The 22,835-nt window shown below is 41.6% G+C and overlaps 1 protein-coding gene across 3 annotated transcripts in view; it reads left to right on the top strand.

Moving 5' to 3' along the window:
- Positions 1–22,835, top strand: part of LOC131470179 (genetic suppressor element 1-like) — a 48,120-nt gene that overhangs the window by 4,468 nt on the left and 20,817 nt on the right. The window contains exon 1 of one of the 3 annotated variants that reach the window (XM_058645821.1): positions 13,900–14,041. The exons of the other annotated variants lie outside the window; for them this stretch is intronic. The gene's annotated coding sequence lies outside the window, so the exon portion shown is untranslated. Of the gene's footprint in view, positions 1–13,899; positions 14,042–22,835 lie in introns of those variants that run through there. 3 annotated transcript variants of the gene reach the window in all.

Raw genomic sequence — 22,835 nt, 5'->3', positions numbered from 1 at the left:
ATATTTAAAGATAAGTCCAAAACCAACAGTAACAGTGTATAACAGGGACGTTTTGTCCACATGTGGATGAACACACACACTCTTGGGTTTATGATAAGATCCCCTTAGAATAAACTGTGTTGTTTATGTTCCTCCTGTTACGGCATGTGTCACACGGCAATGTGTTTTACTGTAATAGTACTGTCGTACTTGTTGGTTTTGATCTTCTCATGAGATTTGTGGACAATGTGTAAAAATAGCTTATGAGACCTCAGGAGGCTGAGATAATTCATCTCCACTTCTTACAATGTCACCAGGTCAAACCCTGCTCTCACATGTCACCATGAAGAATGGACACTCGCGCACACACACACACACACACACAGTGACATTTGTGTTTTTTGTCCATGTATGCATCCACTCACTCACACACACACACACACACACACACACACACATTATCCATGACGAGTCGATAGGGTGAGAAAGCCAGGTAGTTGACGTGTGTATTAGCCTGCCATATTTATTGGCTGCTGTGGTATTTTTGGGGGCTGGGTAGCTCTGTTCGACCTGACCTCTGCATTGATTTCCATGATACATGTTAGAGCTACAAGGACTCTGTGGCTTTTGATTTATGGTAGATGTCACATGAACGTATACACGTGCACATGTGCACACACACACACACAGGTTCACACAACTATCCTCTACAACATTGACTTCCATTCATTTGGACAGTGTAAACAAAGCCTTATCCCTCACCTTAACCTTTAAACAACAATTCAAATCTCAGCCCTAGACTCAACTAGTTCCTCAGAAATGAGGTTCTGCCTTATTAGGACCAGGGCTTGGTCTCCATAAGGACTACAGATCCTGACAAGGTCAGACTAAGACAATATTTCGCTTTTCTTAATATGATGGAAACACGTTAGTCTGACTAAAGTCAAGCTCGTCTTAGTCTGACTAACATACCTGGATAATGCGATTCATAATCTGATGACTCCTGCATGTATACACTTAGTCAGACCTGGCGTGGGACCTGGCGTTCTGTGCATGAAAGTGGAAGGAGACGATGTTTAAACTGCAGTATTGTTGCCAGGAATCATACAGTGGCGGCGTCTTTGTTCCGACAACAACCACAAGAGCCATGCTCCATCTCATCGGTATCACACATGAGTCAGACGTACGCCGCCATTAAATCGATTTTCTCCTCTGCATTTATACTTGGACTGGAGTTGTCTGATTGCCTGTCTTATTCGGACTAGCTCGATTATCCTGAGCACGTAAACATACTGAGTGTTTATGCCAGAAAAGATCCTAAAGAGGTAACACACACACACACACACACACACACATACAAGGAGGAAAGAAGAAGACAAAATAGTGTTCAGAAAAGCAAAAAATAATTGATTAAAACACAAAATCAAAAGTTTGGTGCAATTTTAACTGTTGAGATGTTACCCATCCTCAGGTTGAGACGTTTTTGAGTGGGGTAGTGAAGTCGGAAACTCTGATGACATACCATGGTCATATTATGTCTTGATACAATACATTTCTGACAACGTTCAAGGTGGTTGAACCTGCATTAAGCTGTTTTACATGGGATCATTTGTGTACTTGCCATAACTTGTCAAGCAAGCGAAAACTTCCAGGTTCCTTTAATTAGCATAAGTCAAAATACCCTTTGTCTTAGATGTTTTCCCCTTAACTGTATTATTAATTGCCAGTTTGCCAGTTGCCTTAACATCACACTGAATCGACATACAACTTGTTCAAAAACATCAAATGTATATGAACAAGACCAATGTTGCACCTTTTTGTGTCAGCACAGCACCACCCTTCACTATATTACAGTTTTATGTAGTAATAGCGCTGGTTTCGGGGTTTTTTTTGGATGGGTGTGGATGACAGCTTTGTTGTTGGCATCCCCACCCCTTCCTTTTTTTCATTTCATATTTTTTTGGCCTTTTTTTTACCTCAAAACGTACAGACATGAGTTAAATGATTGTTGACCACTGGGCCAAACTTCAAACAACTACCGCCCACGGTACTAGTTTTGTTTTTATTTCATTACTTTTAGTAAATAGATTTTTAATTTAAGTTACATGGGTTACACACTGCTGCGGTGGGTAGTGCGTCACCGTTTCAATTCAAAAGATTTCTGTGTGGAGTTTGCATGTTGTCCCCATGTGCATGTGGATTCTCTGTAGGTACAGTGTCAGGACACTCTAAATTGAGCGTAGGTGTGAATGTGATGGACTGACCTGTCCAGGTTGTACCTTCCTTTTGCCTTCTGTCAGTTGGGATGGAATCTAGCCCCCCATGACCCTCATGTGGAGAATAAAGTGTGTGATAGATTCTTGATTTCTTGCTTCCTATTTCTTCCTTTTCTTACTCCTCATCTCTCTCCTGCATGTTGTTGTTGTTGTTGTTGTTGTTGTTTTTACCTTGGTGACAATGTTAGGTGGGCTCTGTGTGAGTATATGCCGTACCGGAGCCAGAATTCAATCTCTGCTTTTGAGTCTTTATTGTAAGTGGGACATGAAATGTGTGTAGCATATACACATGTTTTTGTTTTTTTGTTTTTGTGGGTGGAGAAACTGTTAATTGGCAAGCACACAAGTGAGTGTGCTTGGCTACATTTCTATTCGGTGTGCATGTATGTGGAGTGTGTTTCTGTATTCATGTAGGAGGCTGGGATGGCTGCTGCCTCAAAGAAAGCTGCCGTCAGGCTCTCCTTTGCTGTTAATTGTGTGTGTGTGTGTGTGTGTGTGTTCCTATTTCCATGTGCAAGTGTGTGTGTGTGCGTGTGTGTGTGTGTTCCTATTTCCATGTGCAAGTGTGTGTGTGCGCGTGTGTGTGTGTGCATGTCTGTGCTCACAAGCGTGTGCCGATGAAAACAGGGTCATGGAGCTCCACCTCAAGGGCGCTGTTATTAATGAGATGAATAAAAGACCATGACAACAGCTTGATGACACAGAGGAGATAGAAGAAAAACACACACACACACACACACACACACACATGCACTTGCACACAAATATCATATGGGAGCTGGGCGGCTTTCTCCTGCCAAGAATAAAAAGAGAAAAGAAAAAAAGAAAGAAAAAAGTGCAAAACAACCATAATCTTATTTTTATGTTCTCTATCCTCCAGAGAGAGCGAAAATAAACCAGAAGAAAGGGTGTAAAACAGAAGGAATGAATAAAACAACATGTTTAGTAATGTTTCAACCAGAAAACAAATGAGTGAGCGCGTTCAGAAAAACACACTCTAATTGGTCAAAGAGCTGGTGTTGCTAATGAGCACTTAATTAACAGGACTCATTTAAGGCGCATGTAGACACAGCAGCAGCAAAAACAACACACATCAACACAAACACACACATTTGTATTTCTATCTTCATGACACTAACTGACATAATGTGTTTCCTATAACCATCACAGCTAAATAAGGATAACTGTCTCTAACCTTTGAACCCTCTTCACTCCATCGTGTCCATGGCTAGATGGAGATGTTTTTGTCTGTACTGACCAAATAGTCATGATGTCACCCAGAGGAATCTGAATTCTACACAATTCTACAGTGCTAGGTTGATGTTTCACAAACCAGGCTCCTATTGGACGACACCAGCTGTCAATCACACATCATTTGTAAAATTAACATCACAAGGAGACCCAAAACAAGGCCATTAACTCCTCATTTTTCCATAGAATTCCATCCATGTCGCCCCCTGGTGGCTTTTCAATATAGTTATACTTCCATATCAGTGTCCTTGGGAGAACAGCACGACTTAGTCCACTATTCATATATGGAATGCAATATCTATGGGATGGACAAAATCATGGATATATTATAAGAACTGGACAGAGTACCTCCCCCTCTAGCTTAGAGCTATTGTTTCCCAGTGGTCACTTGTGGTACTGCAACAAAAAATACTCATGCGGCCCTAAAAGCATTTTCCCCATAGACCACATTAGTAAAAGAGATGCCCAGAAAACGGTTCACAGGACACCTCGAGACATGGATAAATGCATTTATAGATAGAGTTTAGAGGCCATAAAAAGCCCAGAAAAATCGTATTTTCCCTGAGTGACGTTCGGGCTGTGTACGAGCCATGGGGCACCTTCACATCGCTGAGAAGCATGATGGGAATATCGCTACTGCACAATCTCAGAAGTTTTTTTTGCACACACGCTGGTTGAGCAGCTTCATAGAAATGAACGTAATGAGCGGATTTGCTTCCTTATTGGCCATGTCTCACCTCGTCATCGGTGTCACAACAGATATCCATGTTATTTATTGTACTCTTTGAAGCTATATGCAAACAACTGCAGGGGAGAGAATCAACTTCCTTTTTACAGCATGTGCAGGCCCAGGGTCATGTGACATATGCTTTCAGGTGTACTAATAAGGAAGCACATTACTCCTGATACAAAGCTCATTTGGAGGCTTTTTTTTTATATGTAAACAAGGTTTTCAAATGAAAATATAATTGTATGGATGTAGCCTAGCGCTCAAACAAACACACAAAACCTTGGTTTTATATCTTAGTGAGGACACCCCACACACATAATGCATTCCCTAACCCCTTACCCTTACCTTAACCCTAACCCTAAACCCGATTCTAACCCCAAGACCAGGTCTTAACCCTTGGACCTCACAAAGATAAATATATTTACAAACTTTGATGTGAGGCAAACACCATGTTTGCATGTTAGGACACTGCAATGACTTCTATTCAGCCAGTCAAAGTCAGATAACCAGTTCTCCTGAAATCCCTCTCAATTATACTGAACCACCACACACCACACCTTAGGCCTTACCTTAACCAGAGCATCACAGATGACATTTGCTCCAGGCTTTTGGTCCCCATAAGGACTACTGCCCCCCCCCCCCCCCCACACACACACACACACACACACATACACACTGCTGCTCACTGAGCTGAGGAGATTGGGATAAATGCCAACTGATTTTGACCCGAGGTGATAACGACAACTCCTGGTAGCTGAGAAGAGCATGCGTACAACAGGCACACAGTAAAACACATAGGGAGCTCTGTAATAACAAACAGATGGCTGGAGGATTAGACAAATGAAAGCACAGCAGCTAAAATGTTGTCGCCATTTACAAAGTTTCTGGGAGGTGGACTTTTTGGGACGCACACAAACACTCACAGGAAAACACACAGGCCGCTATATCTACATGAGAGAGAGACAGAGAGAGACAGAGAGAGAGAGAGACAGAGAGAGAGAGAGAGAGACAGAGAGAGAGAGAGACAGAGAGAGAGAGAGAGAGAGAGACAGAGAGAGACAGAGAGAGAGAGAGAGAGCCCTCTGCTCCCGCTGGTCCTGCACCATCTGCATGTTCATGGACCATGTCAAAACATAATTGATTGAATGTGTCAGTGTGTACATATGTGTGTATGTGCAGTAAATGTGTGTGTGTGTGTGTGTTTGCATATGTTTGTGTTTGTGTGTGTGTGTGTGTGTGAGAGAGAAAGAGAGGCAGCCTTTTCTGCTTATAATAGCAGTTAAGATGGCAGTTACTGTCACACAGGGCATGTGTGCTTCACAATGCAGATGTGTGTCTGCACACGCCTCGCCCGTGAGGTGCCACAGTGCTCCAGCTGCGACCGAGGCACGTACACACAAACACACACACACATGCACGCACACGCACGTGCACGTACAATACACAAAGTGATGGAGCCTGTTGATTACCCATGGGTATGGCTCTGTCTGCCACCTGGCCACACCATGTAAGCAGGTTCTCACTGAACCTGCATGTGACTCCGCACGCACACACACACACACCCACACACACACACACACACACACACACAAACAGGGTGTCATGCTGCCATCTCCTCTCCATCTCATTTACCCGTCTCTTATTTTTGTATCTTATTCTCTTTGTCAGTAGCCTGAGGATCTTTTTTTTTTATATATATATATAAATGAGCAGGTGCCACCATTATAGTGTGGTTTTAAAGGGCAATTTCACATTTTTTTTTTACCTTTTTTCTTTTTAAATGACCTCTGCAACCTGGTGCACCCCGCCTTTCGCCCTATGTCAGCCAGGATTGGCACCAGCGACCTTGAGACCCTCATGTGAAGGGATGGATGACCTCTGCAGGCATTTCATTAGCAAGGAGGTTAAAACAAAGATGTTTAAAACATTTAAAAACATTGAAAAACACTAGCTACATTAAGTTTCAACCTTTACGTTTGATTTGCACATAAAAACCGTGAATGGTGACACACAAATCTTGAAATATTACATGAAAGACTTGATGCTTGAGGGAGGTGGAACATTTGCATATGTGTAAAAAGTAAAAGCAAACCATTAAAAAATATGACAGCACTGGATTAATGGCAGAGAGAGAGATATAGCTAGTGGTGCTCTTTATTTACATCATAAACATCTTCTTATCCTTCCGTGTTGACCCCGACTTTACATTTTGCACCACCTACTGCTACTGCTGCTGCTGCTGCAGTGGTATGGATGATTTGTTTTTAAATGTTTGGGATACACTTTAACAGAAACCATGTCACTGTTTCTGGAATGAAAAGTCAAAAATGTCCCACATTCTGTTGCACACATGTGTGAACCCTCTGACACACACACACACAGCAGCACACAAGTCAACAAACACACTCATGTATGGTTACAGGGTCTTGTTCTGCCTCCGACTGTATTTGCATAATCTGCATAATGCTGACTCTAATTGCCCACACCCAGGTACGGGATCATGTGGTTAAGTGGGAGATCATAATTATGTAAATAATTGGCCTGACCACAGCAAGCTGCTACTCTCTGCCCTCCATCTGGAGAGAGAGCGAAAGAGGGGAAGAGAGGAATGAAAGAGAGGGATGAGAGTGAGTGAGTGAGGAAGAAAGGAGAGATGGGGATGAAGGAATGAGGACAGTGTGAGGGGAAGATGGAAGAAAGAAAATGCAGTGTGCTGAAAGCAATGGCAGAGAAGATGAGGAGTGAGAGGATGAAAGAAAACAACGTCTGCATGTAATATTTGATGACGTTTCCTTTTGTATGTTTTACCCCATGACTGAACGCTTCAGCTCTTGTAAACACATACTAACTGAAAATGAAGTGCATCAAACAAAATCCAAATGATATACTTGTGTCTTATAAAAACCTAACACTAAATGGATCCTACAAACTTCCTGGAACTTCCTATGTAGCGTTTCTGTGGAACAAAGTCTCACTATCCTTTCATTCGTTCATTGTCTATCGCTTTATCCTCTACATGAGGGTCGCGGGGTCACTGGTGCCAGTCCCAGCTGATATAGAGTGACAGGTCGCCAGTCCATCGGAGGTCCAACACGGAAACAAACAAACCATTCCCTCTCATATTCAGACCGACAGTCGATTCAGAGTTCCAAACAGTGCTCACCACCGCATATACTGCATTGTAGTCAAACATTTCCTGCAAGTGGAAACACTGTCTTTTCAGTCCCTCAGTTATGAAAAAAGGTTTCTTAGGTGTGATGAAATAGTAAAGTCACATGACTAACAGAATCAGAGTGACACCGAACACTGTGAGTAACATTTGAAAACAACCAGCAGCTCAGATACACACGTGATGGAACAATTAGAAAGACTGAAATAAAGAAAATACACAATTCAAGCAACGATGAATGCACTTTGAGCTTAAATATTGTTTCAAATATTTATATGCGTTCATTTGAATATTTCATTTCAGATAGCTAAAGGCCCTGGGTTGTTTTGTCAGCATAAAAAAAAATCGCTGTACTGGAATGTAAAGACTGTAAAAACCCTGGGACATTTATTTGTTTTAACCCGTAAACCTAGGACCTCACTCACAAGCAATAACTCCCCTAATTCCCCCCATAAAAGACATCAAATCATTTTAAATGTCTTTATTTCTGAGGGTTATGTGCCTAACATTATTAATTAAGTATAATGGCACAGGAACACACACACGCACGCACACGCACGCACACACACACGTCTGCCACTGTATCCACTGCACAGATGGTAAAGGCAGCAGCCCCTTCACACAGACAAAGGGAAGGTAATTCTCTCCGCAGGACACGAACAGAGCAGGAAAAGAGCAGCACACATCAACACTCCCCTCCCTGTTTCCTCGTCTCAGCCCCAGGCCAACCAACATCACAGGAGTAAACTGACAATGTGAGCACTTGTGTTTCTCTCTCTCTCTCTCTCTCTCTCTCTCTCTCTGTGTGTGTGTGTGTGTGTGTGTGTGTGCATTAAATGTAAGTATATGTGTGTGCGCTAGGAAATGAGAGGAGAGGCAGGAAAAATAACAGATGAGGGGGGAGAGAAAGAAAATGAGAGAGATAAAATGAAAAAAAGAGAGGTAGAGTGCAGAGAGGAAGGAGGTAATAAACAGGATTAGGGCTTATCTTTACAGCTCTCGCTCTCTCTCACTCTCTTTCTCTCTCTCTCTCTCACTCTCTCTCTCTCTCTCTCTCTCTCTCTCTCTCTCCCTCACACACAGAGTGAGTGACTCCAGCGTTACCTTCACCAATGATTCTTCATCCCCAGGTTTCCCTTATCTCTGGACTCCCTCTAGTTTGTGTGCTGGTACACAATGTACTTAATGTGACTCTGTGTGTGTGTGTGTGTGTGTGTGTGTAGGTGCTTGTATTTGTTACCTCTTGGATCTGGACCCTCTCTGGTGTAAACATTGACCCTGTCAAGACCAGTAGTCCTCCTGGGGACCAAACAAAACCTGGTCTTAATGAGGTAGAACCTCATGTCTGAGGAGCTGGTGGGGATGACGCTTTGTTTACTCTTGTCCAAATGAATGTGGAAGAATATCTGTGTGTGCATGTGTGTGTGTGTGTGTGTGTCTGTGGGTGGGTGGGGGCTACAAGTGAGAGTAAATACGAAGTGTGGATGTGCGTATGTGTGTGTTTTTCCCACTTTCTCTCATGGCGCTTGAGAACACACTCTTTTCATATCGTTAAGCCAGGGGTAAGGTTAAGATCTAGCTGCAGTGGTTAAGGTTAGGGGTTCAGGAATTCCTTCGAGTCACTAGGTTAAGTTGCCCTTACGTAATGCTTGTCCATCCACGTAATACCAGTGTTTGTGTTTTGTAATCTCTGACCACACCAGAGTTGATAGGCTGCTATAGCTTATCACTTTCAGTGGATGGAGGAGGAGGAATACATTTAAATAATCAGGGGTTTGGGTTCATGGCTGATATTATGCCTCACTGCTTTTGTAAATGAGCATCTGTGTGTGTGTGTGTGTGTGTGTGTGTTCCAAAGACATCTGTGGATGTCTTGGTGGATTGTTCTTGTTGCAGTATCCCCGGATCTTCTTCACTTGACATGAATAGACAGCGCAAAAATAAAGAAGAAGAAGAAGAAGCAGGAGACAGAGACAAAGTGTACATGTGCTTGTGTGTTTGTGCATACAAATGTGTGTACGCTTTGTGTGTGTGATGGATAGAGGGCTTTATGAGAGAGGAATAGGCTAATGACCAGGTCTCCAGAGGCAGAAAGATTCCTGGAGCTATTACTGTCTGAGTTCATAATGGCCTCTGTGCTTGGCTTCTTTTACACGCTACTTAATGGGGGATCCTTCAGTCCACTGCCAAGTATAACCCACCCAGAGAAATACACACACACACACACACGCACACACACGCGCACGCACACACACACACACACACATACACCACTTTGTGCTTTGACCCCAGCACTGCACATAAACACGTGGAGCAGCACACGACATGAACTGTCTGAGCGTTTAGCTGCTCTGTCATGCACCTTCAGTACACACACACACACACACACACACACACACCAATGCGTGTGTGCAATTAACAGGTTATCTTCTACTCATGCATGCACCCCCCCCCCCCACACACACACACACACACACGCTATCCTACCTGTATAGGTCACAAAAAATGGAGGTGAGACACCAACCTCAGAGAAAAGCGAAAGTCTGCCTGCAGCGCACAGCCGAACCATAAATCATGTCAGGCTGCACTAGTCTCTGTAGACACACACACACACACACACACACACACACACACAACTCTTGTTCACTACCCCTCTTTTCTCCTGTGTAGGTTTGAGTACAAGAGAGAAGGATTTGGGGATTATAAGGGAGCCTCGCTTTCTTCTTTTCTTTTTTGTTTCCCTCCTCAGTTGTTGTTTCCACAGAGAGAGAAAAGTAGACGACTGTTAATCTGTCTGTTTGTGTGTGCATAAATGCACAAATGTATGACTAATAGAGTGTGTGTGTGTGTGTGTGTGTGTGTGTATCCATTTGTCTTAAAGCATGCCCCGGTGTGTGTGTGCACGTGCACACTTTCATCGCTGAATTGATCTCAGTGAAAGACTTGGAGGAGACAGTACTTTCATTGAGGGAAACATCAAGGCTGTTTGGTGTGACTGCGTGTCTGGCATCTTAGAAATGCAAGAGGAAGAGAGGAAGAGAGAGAGAGTGGGAGAGAGAGAGGGAGGGTAGAAACCAGAAAGTGATGGGGACGGGGAGGATAGACAAGGTAGAGATCTGCACTCGGAAGCGCAAATCAATGCAAAACAGCTGTTAAATAGCTGCAAAGTGGAGCAGCTGCTCCGGAGTCGGAGAGAGAGAGAGAGAGAGAGAGAGAGAGAGAGATGGCAGAGATGAAGAGAAGAGTGATGGAGAGACGGGGGGCAGGGGAGATGTTCAAGTATTAGATGAAATACAGCAGCATGAGTGAGCTTATATAGCACACGATGACAGATGCATATTAATATAAACGTGTTTCTAACTCAATAGTTCACACAGTTTGAGACTTCAGTAAATATCAGAAGGAATTCATACAAAAATGTTCAGTATTTTTTACGTACAGGGCTGAGCTAAGCCTTCATGGGGCCCGAAGCTGGATTTGATTTGGGGGGGGGGCCCCTCTCCCACCACCTCAGAGGAGCCGGTGTTTATTATTGATACCAATGTAACACTTTAAACTGCATTATTTATAGTTGTTAGTGTTATTTACACCAAACTAGTGTCTAAAAAAAAATCTAATAATTTGCACTACAGTAAGTGTGGTGTAAACCAGCTTAAAGACTTTGTTGTTGTTTTTAAAAAAAACAGATGTGCACTAAATGAGCAACTCCAAAATAAAACCATAGAACTTAAGCTCAGCTTTATTTAGATGTCTAAATATATCTGAAGATACCTAGATTTCCTTAATATGTTAAAATGATTTATTCCCCCCCCCAAGCAGTCGCTTAGTTCTGCTTCCATAGAAATGATTTGGAGAGATTTAGAAAAGAAACACATAAAACAAAAAAATGATCGTTCCCCTATGATCTGCTGAGTATTATGATATATTTCCCGTCATTATTTTTAATTTACACAGCACACAGAATATACTATGAGAGTGTAATGACAACAGAGACGTTTCATATTTCACTTCTGAATTAACCTTGAGTGTGGGGCACGGCAGACAGCTGCGTTAAGAGAACACGCTCTGATAAACCACCGTGTTTTTATTCATTCCTTTATTTATTTATTATTTCAAACATCAGCACATGCGGTTTGGCGGATAATCCTGGGATATTTGACAGATGATTATAACTGTGCAGACGGGCGCTTGTCAAGCTGCCCTTGCATTGTGAAGTCACTTTAAGATATTGCATATGCGTTATGAGCAGATGTGCGTCAACGCTGCTCTTGCCCGTGGTCGACTTACCTCGGGCCTTTTCTCTCTTCAAGTGTTGAAGAAGATGAGACACTTTTTAAAGTCTGCATTCCCTTATACAGGATTTACTTGGTTTATGGGAAAACACTGCACAGCCCCTGAGAGACCACAAACAGCTGTGGAAAGCAATCAGCCATTAGTTCGTCTCAGAGATGTGATCATATAGTCACTGGGATTTCAACCACAATCCTACATTTACATAAATACACTTTCTTTCTTTTTTATTTCTATATCATAGTGTATACGTCCCTATAGGAGTTTCTCATCTCTCCTCCACATCATCAGCAGCCATTATTACTGTATGGCCTCACCACAGGAAGACCTCATCACAGTTGATTAATTGTCTCGTGTGGAAGAATTGGTGACATCTAATGGCGACACTACATATTGTATCAAATGGGAGCACTCTGCTCATCCCATATTCTCTCACTATGTTTAAATCAAAATTGAGTAAAGGTAGTATGAGTGAGGGTGTGGAAGAAACCAGTAGGGTGAAAAAAACGACATTAAAAAAGAATTCAGACATTAAAGAAAACAATAAAGATTCTTCTCTTACAAGCATTACTAATAATACACAATTAATAATAATTACAAATAACACAATAATTAAAGATTAGAAAAGATGTCGTCCTCAGCAGGACACCGAGTTGTCCATCAGCTGATGAGTTTCCCATAAATATGGTTGATATATTTAAGCAAAGCTGTTTTTTTTCTTCAACGTCAAAATGCAAACCATATGCTCTCGCTGACTTTTCATTTCCAGCTGCTGTAGAAACATGACAGCACAAGATGGCACACTTCATTAAAGTGCAACCCTTGCCTAAAGTACATTTTTTTAAAAGGTCGATGAAAAATAATTCATGTACTTATTTTAAAGGGATTGTACACATAATATACAAACATAATTGTTATATACGGGACCTTTAAGGCCCACTGGGTGTGTCCCTTATTTACTCATTTATAATAGTAAATCTATCTAAAAAACAAATACTTCTTATACTTCTTCATCCAGAAAGACCGAATCCTGAGAGTTACTCCTGCTGCCATGAATTAAAAGGTAGTTTACTTTATGTTTTAAAAGTCAGGAAATGTAATTTGCAGAATCTATTTGCAAAAACTGAATATAATTCATATTTATTTCATTATTATTTTTATGTTTATATTTTGAAACTAACAAGTGTTAGTGTTTTGTTACAATTAGACTTTAAATAGGGTGTGGTTTGGTAAGTTCAGTAAACAGCCACTAGATGTCACTAAATCCCACACTTGAAACCATGAAGCTGGGTGTATGGTGCTGTGTGACCTGGGAGAGGTTTGCTTCAGTTTTGCCTGTTGGATAAAAAGTCACCTCATGTCACTGAATGAGTTGTGAAGGTGTTATTTAAATGAAACTATACATGTATATGTGTAACTAAAGATGAATTACCATTATTATTAATAGAAGCAGTGGTTATAATATGCTGGTGTAGGAGATGAGCAGCGTACAATTTAAACATGATGCATTTGCATTATTTGCATGGCCGCCATTTCGACAAGTCACAGGTGTGAGTAATCAAATGAGCGAAGGCTGAGTTCCCTTTAGCTTCCTTGGTTTCAGCGTGTGTTGCTGGGTCACTGTCACTCTGTCCTGACTTACACGAACTGAACTGAGCCATCGTTAATGTGATCAGCAACACCTGTGCTTTTCCTGCTGAAACATGTCAAAATGGCTGCTGTGCAAAAAGGCCCATTGACCTACTGAAGAGGTTATGCTGTATTTGATTTGGTGTGTCCACTTTGACGGTTTAGTTTTTTTTTTAAATAAGGGGAATTGTTGACATTTTCAACACTGTTTTACTCCAGTATTACTTTGTAAGGTTGGGGCTCTCTAGTAATTATTATAATTAATATTATGGGTTGAAATGGCCGGTGTATTTCTCTGAACAGTGGTGTCTGTACAGTGTTGCAGCAGCAGCAGCAGCAGGAGGAGGATGCACAGGCTTGATTGTCTCCAGTGGACAGTAAACATGTCCAGGCTTTGAGGTATCTGCAGTCTGGGGCCACATCTTCCTTCTCTTCATCCATCCATCTCTCCAGGGAGCATCAGTGGAGCAGGTGCTCGCCCTCCTCCTACTCCCTCCCCCCTCCCCTCCTCATCTGATACTCCGCCTCTCTCTCTCTCTCTGAGTGTGTGTGTGTGTGTGTGAGAGAGAGGGCAGTTAATGTGTTGTCCCCTCTCCGTGTGTGTCTTCTGCTGCTGTGAGGAGGACCACACAGTTTCCTCGCCTCACACTGCTGTAATTTCTCTACGCAAGGATGCGCAAAACACGCAGATAGTAGGCTATTTTCTTCGGTGAAGCGGTAAGTTGTTAGTTTTGTGTGTGTGTGTGTGTGTCTTTTGTTGTTACTACTGCTGCTGCGAGGAGTTAATAATGAAGTCTTTCGTGTAGTCACTGCTTTTAAAGTCAACCCGGGCTTGAGTTGAGGCGCCTGTCGTGCTACGTCATTTTATTTGTCAGGGCTTTCATTTGTTCAGTTGTCAACAGACTCACAAGACTTGTTATTCCACGCGTTTACATAAGTGTGGACATCCTCACTTTGTGTCGCTTTTTACGACAGGAAGTAGCGTTTTTGTGCGTTTTTAACGCGGATTTGTGTTTAATTTTTAGTCTAATTTTGTTAATTGCAGTAGTCTGAAAGTGGTTAGTGTGTGTCTGTGTGTGATTGAATCAGTGGTAAAAACCGGTTGTGTTTGCAGAATTGAGGGGGAAAACAGCTTCCGGTTTACCCTTTCACAATACAACAACAACATCGTCAACAATACACTAATAACGCCAAAAACTTTATATGATAGTTTTGGCAAATACATTACTTCTTTCAGCAGGGGGAATGTATTTTCTCAGTCATAAAGTGCTCATTTAAACAACACTGTTTGCTCTTGTTTTTTTTAAATTAGACTAGTCTGATTCCTGTTTGTTGTAGTTATGTGCGCGCGCGCGCTCACATGACGCAGTAGCAGGAGGTGTGAGGCGTCAGTGTGTCTTCTTATCTTTCTCGTCAGACTTGTCGGTGATCAAACAGTGCTGCTGTTTGAACTGCCCCCAGTAAACTTAACGGACAGGAAGAAGACTGAGCTGAAGCACTGTGTGTATGTGTGTGTGTGTGTGTCACCTTGATTTGGTTAGTCACACAGCAGCACCCATGGGATTTAGAGGAGTCGCTCTTTAATCCGGGACCTTTAACAGCGGCTCTATTGTTTGGCTGAGATAGATGCTGCTGGGCGCATTAGCAGCAGTCAAGCGGATCACGCCGCTTTTGTGTGTGTACACAGCCCGCAGGTGGAGTTCAACACGCGCACACACACACACACACCCACACGCGCGCATATGCTACATACGCCATGTGCTGATCCTGACCTGCCATAGACCAGCTGCTCAGCAGGAGTCACTGAGTAAACCTCCAATCTCTTTAATTACCTCCTTCTCATATTGATACTGTAAACCCATTCTCATGGCATAGGATTCACCCCAGTGTCATTAGTGATGGGACAATATAGGATGTTACTGCATATCATGATAAAAAAAAGAAAAACACTCACAATAAGTTGATGGTGGAGAAACTGTGAACAGAGAAATGTGTTAATAGTGAACTTGAAAATGCTGTCCAACATGTCAACATACAGTCCTAGTGTTTTCAGGTGCTAGAAGGAGGAGCCTGCAACTTGCTGGTCATGTCATGACCTCCCTTGTTTATTTTAGTGCATAAACATTAGCTCTGTTCATCACTTTTAATTGTGTGTAAATGTGCACAAATATGAACTACACCGTCCAAAGGGTGTGGACACTTTCACAACTCATCTCCTACTTTCTCTGCCATGTTTCCTTCTTCATTGGTCTTAGTGTCAGGTTTTTGTGGGCGGAGCCTTCGCCCTGTGATTACTTAGTAAATTTCTACTGTTCTAGAAACATGGAGGCGCAAGTTAGCTGCCTCCGTTTAGGGAGACCGTTGCCTAAAAGAAGCATAAAAGGCTTTTACATGAAAGCAAAAATACGCTTATGCAAACATTCTCACAGGTAGTACGTTCAATTTACTCCTCTTCAATGTTAAACACTCTGCGCCATTAAAGCTTATGTATACAAACCAAATGAAGGATTAGACAGAGGGCTCTGCATGTTTGCTTGCTTTACTGCAGTAACATCAGGAATCACAGTTATGTTGGTCAGAATAACTGCGACAGGGATTTTGTCCCATGCCTGTGTCTGTGTCATTAAGCTGCAGCAGATTTTACAATATGCTGTCATTTTCTGTCAGTGAATTGTGCCACTTTTATAGTCCTCTGGTTGTGTGCTACTTTTTACTCCCTGCAGATTCAATGTCATTAGAGCAGAAACATTTGTACAATCAATTAGCCTAATCCACAGGCAGGAGAGGAATAAGTGGTGTAACCTTCATTTGAGGATATGCTCTTTTTGTAATATCACTGTGTAGTTGGCCCGGGACATCATTTTGATGATTGTTCAAAAAAACTAGGAAACCACAGCCTTTACCTTTTTAGTAGGTGTGTTCTTCAGCTGTGGATGATATTACATCTTCATTAGCAGATGAGGACGCTCACGCAAATAAATACTGATGGTCATGATCAAATGTCCTTTCTAGTCAAGAAAAAATGATTTCAACAAAAGATTCATAGTATAATTAGAGGTGATTATTTTTAGTTGAAATGATTAATGGTTGAGTCAATCAACAGAAAATGAATTAGGAACTCAAGAAACCTTCACTGGCCACTGTCTCTGATATAGGTCCAGTTGTGAAAATGCCTTTTCTTTCTATAGCTTATGTATAATATTATAAAGTTGTAAATGTTACTCTACTAAAACAAGTGGACATTTTTACTAGTTAACTGACATGTTTGAGACAAAATGATGAGGTGGGATAAAAGGATATTTAAAATAATCATTACCCACAGCCCGAGCTGAGATACACATATGCTATGAAATCATCTCTTCCATTATGCAGTTCTAGCACCACTTGGCTCTACACTACTTGGTTTGGTATATCATTTACCATTACTTCATACAATTTGACTTCATCCTCAACATGGACTGAATCACTGAATCGTTCAGTTTGACCTGAACTGAGATTCTAGAAAGATTGACATACATTTTCAGGGATTTTTTAGTCTTTTTAACTGATCTACAGTTCGGCTTGTTCGGTTAGACCAGGGGTCTCAAACTCAAATGACCTGTGGGCCACTGACTGTCTCGTCTGGTCAGTCAGGGCCAGTCAAGTAAAAAAAAAAGCCCAGTGGTCGACGATATGAGCTCAAAATTACATATCAATATGCCGCATTGATTCCTTTTTACTCTATTGCCTCGTGTGAGCTTCTCCGTCTTTTACTTCTTCTGTCTTTTATCCATTAGTCTGTACAGCACTTTGGTCCACTGTGTTTGTTTTAAAGTGCTTTACAAATAAAGTTGGATTGGATCGTTTCAAATAATAAGTTTATAAAACAGAAAGGACTTGTTACAACTTGATATTGTTTGGAGGGCCACATGTGGCCCCCGGGCCGCAACTTTGAGACCACTGGGTTAGACTCTTGCGTCAGACGTCGCGCTCGTGACTCTTCCCGTGACAACACTCTCTGACCAATCAGTGGCCGGCAGTCTGTTGACATCACACTTTAGGATCGGCTCAGCTCACTTGGAGCCTCGTCAGAGCAGGTAAGTCAGAGCAAGGTTGCCCATGGTGCAAATACACTCCCCTATATGGCAAGGTTAACAATTATTTTTTCCTTGTGCCATAATAACCCCCATCCTCAGAAATTGTAACCCAAATCTGTTCTTCAAATCTGTTTGAGAGGTATGCTGCCGCCAGACAGACACAGCCAAAAACATAACTCCCTTGGCAGAGTTAGAAACAGGAAAAATTGTATTCAAATACAACACGGAAGCACAAAGTAAAATTCTTTCTTAGAGCTTTGACACACTCAAGTCACATGAGCAGTCACAAGAACAAATGTCAGACATATGACCGACAGGCAAATGGAACATGTTCAAGTTGAAACACGAGAGAAGTGTGAATCAACTACCGGGCCATTTTCCTCATTGTTCTCGTCTTAAATAAACACCGATAATCTACAAGGAAATAATCCATAACACTTGTATACTAAGTTTTCCCAGAGGCGACACCTTTGACTCCGCTCTGCTCTGACGGCCCATATTTCGGCCCATATTTCACCATATTAAAGTGTCATTCAACAGAACCATTTATGTTTGTCACAGTAACAGTTATTTTGCAGGTAGCACTTTCTACTAATCCAACACCTGCCTGACAGACTAGTTTGAGTCGCTGTACACCTTTTTTCAATGAGTGTGTGTGTGTGTGCGTGCATGTGTGCACTCCCCGCCCTCATGTTTGCTCAGATGGTTGTGGTAAAGGCACCGTGGCATGGTGTCAGCACCTGGTGAACGGAGCCAGCCTCAGGCCAGAGCAGGAGAAACGATGTGTGTAAATATCTAGGCTGAAAACACACACACACACACACACACACATGCAACTCTTGGACAAACTTGCCTTAGTTTCCTGAAGAGTTAGTTAGACTTACCACTCTTACACTTACCAAACCAGCTTATTCCCAAAAAATATCACTCACAATGATGAATATTTCCATTTTTAGAATAATTGGGAACAAGGAAAACTTTTTGCCAACATACAGTCCCAGGGATTTATTTTGCCTGCATCTTTCCAGTCATTCCAGCACCTCATGATTCAAATTGATGTTATTTACGATTCTGGTTTGTACTTAAAAATGTGTACCAATCATTAGTAGCATTTTGTAGTATTTCTAACTAACTTTAATTATTTTTGGTAACATTAATAACATGTTTTAAAACATTTGAAAGTAAAGTAATTATTTCTATAAATACAAATTTTACCATTGCAATATGTTGCAACATTTTTGGGTAAAATCTTTTGTCTTCCAGAATGTTCAGACATTAGTCTCTAAAAATGTCTTTTAATTGACACATTGTCTGAACGCTCATCGTTTACATATAAGAATGTAAAACTTACAACTACTGCAATAATATTGTGATTTAAAACTCTTTTGGTCAGGATAATGACAAACAGAAAACACTCATGTTCCTATTGAGGAAACAGATTGTGTTTCCAGCTGAGCCAAACCTTCCTCAATGAACTGTTTTTCCAGTTTGAAATTCACACCCAATGAGAGACGGAGGTGAAGAGTCAGACACAGCCAGGCGCCGAAAAACAAACTGAGACTCAGTAAGTTATCTTTTAGCATCATCTTCCTATCAGAGACAGACACGACTGAGCCACGCGCGGCAGAAAAGATCGATGACACAGAGGAGAACAGAAATGTAGCCGACGTGAAGACGGTGAGGAGGAGATGACAAGGCAAAGAAACGATAACGCAGACAGATAGAGAAAGAAAGGTGTAAGGGCTCCCCAAACTGCTGCTATTTTTATTTCCTGTTTTCTGTATCTGACAGCAGTGACAAGATCCTTGTAGACAAGTACACTGATTAGAGAAATGGAGATGGGTCATTGAATGAGGATGTGGCCTGCAGCCAGGGGTTGAAGTGGAGGCGAGAAGAGAAGAAAAGAGAAGAGAAGACAAGAGAGGAGAGACTTGCCAGTGTTGCTGACAGGCCACATTTCACCTCTAAGCTTCAGCAGTCATAATTTATAGACCTTTCACTAACATCTCAACATTGTTGAGATAGCACTGTAAACATGGCTGTGCTCTGGCGGATGCACTGTTTAATATGAGACTAAGTAATGACTCCTGTTCTCCACACACTGGCACAGTAGATTATTAGTATTCCCTTTGTGTGCAGCTAATTCTCTGCTCCATCATGTTTTTGGATCTGATTCCTGCTTGTGTGTTTGTTTTGCTGGAGGTGTTGTTTATTACACCATGTGGTTTTTCTGCTCCATTTAGCCCAAAAGCATAAATGCATGTTGGCTGTTTGGTCCCTTTAGGAGTCACGTGCATATGTTCTTGTGACACAAGACGCCTGAAACCTCAGGCGGCGAACTCCGTGTGGGAGCTGTCATTTCTTCAGATTTACACAGATACTTTACTTTTTTTTTTTTGCTCATGTCATCGTTGTGTTATTATCCTGAAGTTCTGTGTTTATTTCTGCATTTTCAGTGTGTGCAATGCAGGAAAAGGGCCAGCATGTGTGCATTGTTTATGGATTGTAAGGAAGTGTTAAGTGTTTCTGTGTGAGCTGCAGAGTGACTGGAGCTAGTAAAGCCATTTAGCAGCCCCTGGAGTAACCCAGGAGACTGCTGTGTTGACGCCACTCTGACTGCTATTACAGACAAGTTTAAGAGGCTGTAAAACATTTGGCTACTTTTTCTCTCTCTCTCTCTTTCTCTCTCTCTCTCTCTCTCTCTCTCTCTCTCTCTCTCTCTCTCTCTCTCTCTCTCTCACAACACACACTTCCTCTCTCTCTTTTTGTGTGTGTGGTATCTAGTGTTTTTCATGTTGTGGGGACCATTGTGGGGATTGGTCTGACTTATGAGGACTAATGGCAAATCCCAGTGACAAAAACTTAACGTTGAAGGTGATGACATGGTTTTAAGGGTATAGCCATGATTCAGAAAACTGTAAAAAGGTTAGGAACAGACGTTTTGAAAGAATACAGTCTCATATCTTAACACAAGTCTTGGCATTTGTTGTCATAGAATATGACTTTGCAAAGACTGTATTTGCAGTATTTGCAATATTAAATCACATTATATTATTTTACATAATACATAATAAAAATGTTTGGTTTAGGATAAAGTAATAACAGTTAATGTGAAAGTAAATCTGTTGGAAATGAATCTATGTCAGTATAATGTTCTCTGAAGCCATGCAGATGCGACTGGTTTTGTGTGTGCATGTCACTGATATTTGAAAAAAAAGTCTTCCAGCTCACATAACAGCAAGGTCGCTGTACGTGCGAGCAGCCTCAGCCCTCGGGGCCAAATTAATAGAGTCTTAAACCTTAAAAAAGAGCATATTTGTGTTCAGACTTTGTGTGCGAGAGCGTTTCTGTGCACTCCCATTATTAGTCTAATGTTAGGTAACTGTTCGTAAACACAGGTTACTTAATTACTCGTCTCTCATGAGCTCGTTGGGCTGAACTGGTTCCCCTGCTGTCCTCCCAGCCTCACTGTGGTGGGTGTTTGTTTTTGTGTGTGTGGGAAGAGATGGTGAGAAAGTGAAAGAGAGAGAGAGAGAAGGTGTCAAAGACACAAGTCTCTCAATGTGCCGTGTGTCACACACGTCGTCAGGCTGGGCAGTATAGAGTGATTGTGTATCTATTTTATATTATTAATTGATTGTGTATTAAAAGCCTATTTCACACGAGAAGTAGTGGATTTAGCTTCATAAAAGAACCCTCCATTAACACCAGGGCCAGTGGTTGGTCTGCACTGTCACACGTGTCACCCATGTGTGAATCGTGATGCCACAGATGTGTCGCGATAAACACTTGTCGGAGGAAAAAACAACAACAGTTGTGATGATATTTTACATCATTTCACAATAAAAAAACACATATGTTGAATTGTTTGAAGGGCTCCCCGTGGGCCGCAAGTTTGACACCAGTGGTTTAGATGATCCCATGTTGCGTCAAAAATAGAGAAAATGAACAAGAAATTTGCATGTTCAGGTCTTTCGTTCCACCCGATGACGATCGGAGCCAAAGCCAATAAAAACCTGCATGCTTAATTAACCCAGGATTGAAGGCTGATTAAACACATTCCCACTGGTAACCCAAATCTGTTTGTGTCCAGAGCTAATGGTAAAGTTCCTGAATGTAGCTGATACTGTGCAACACAGAAGGTTCTTCTATATAAAAACAATCACACAGCGAGATCATAGTTTTGGTTTATTCCATTATATAACAATGGAAAATGTGCCTTTATACAGTACATGAGTGATGTGTCCCTCATAATCTCTAGACATCTTCACAAGTCTGTTCCAAAGTCAAAGCCTTTGACGTTTGCATCTAATGTTTGGAGGTAGCCCCTCCCACAACTCCACTAACTAACTGTAAACAGAGTCAGTCAGTGGACACAAATGTGAATCATAAAGCTGAATATAAGTATGGAATCCACCTAAGATGACCACATTGCTTAACTTAATCCCATATAGATCCTAAGACTCTCCCAGCTGCTGACTGAACACGAACACGGACAGCTCCTTTTAATGTGCTCCGTCTTAATCCATAACACCGTCAGTGGAGCCCACCATTCGTGTTCAGGTAGTTCACTAGCACCTTAGTGATAGCATGTGAGCAGAGATTGGCTGTTTGCATATGTTTGACAGCTCAGACTGGTTTCAAAACCAATAAGGCGCCACAGTTCTGTCCATTTTCTCTGAATGACTCTGTTTGTTCATGCAATGCACGCAAATATTTGCTCGTTGAAACATGCTCACAGTTGTAGTGCCTCTGAAATTCCCATTGTAAAAACACAGCTGTAGGCTGACGTGTTGTGCTAAGTGAACATTTAAGTCGCGATAGTTGAAGGGATTTGTTCGTAGTATCCTGCAGTGCTTCCTCTCACAGCCCGTAGACAAGCAGGTTCAAGACCTTAGACTGACTGTAGGTCAATGGTTGTTGTTTGTAGTCGTTTGCCCTGTAATCGACTGATGACCTGAACCCAGCCTCTTTACAGTCGTCGCCGTTTATGTCAGCTGCAATTGGCCTCAAATAGAATAATTGGTAGGTAATGAATAAATGTTTTGCATAGTAATTCTAGCTCTCAGATAAAGAGTCTTTTTTTTTTTTAAAGTGACATCCAAGTGATCAAGACAAATCAGACAGATCCATTGACTGTGGCATGGTTGATGGGGGTATGGCTTTGAGAAGAGATTAACTAAAATGTAGATAGTACATCACCATGAAAAATGTATATAATAACTGGAGACAGCACTTACAAATGTCTGCCATAGTGTCATTATAATCCAAATCATTTCTTTCCTCGGCCATAACTTACATCCCCAGAAAAATGTAATCAAAAATGTCCTTTGCTCTTTGAGACAGATTACCGCCGTGGTGTAGGCTACAGATGATATACTGTATGTATATGTATATATATATATATATATATATATATGTGTGAGTATATTAAT

The sequence above is a fragment of the Solea solea genome, chromosome 12, assembly GCF_958295425.1.
Source record: "Solea solea chromosome 12, fSolSol10.1, whole genome shotgun sequence".
NCBI classification, from domain to species: Eukaryota; Metazoa; Chordata; class Actinopteri; order Pleuronectiformes; family Soleidae; genus Solea; species Solea solea.
Note: the sequence above shows the minus strand (reverse complement) of the source record. Positions and strands in the feature narration are given on the sequence as shown.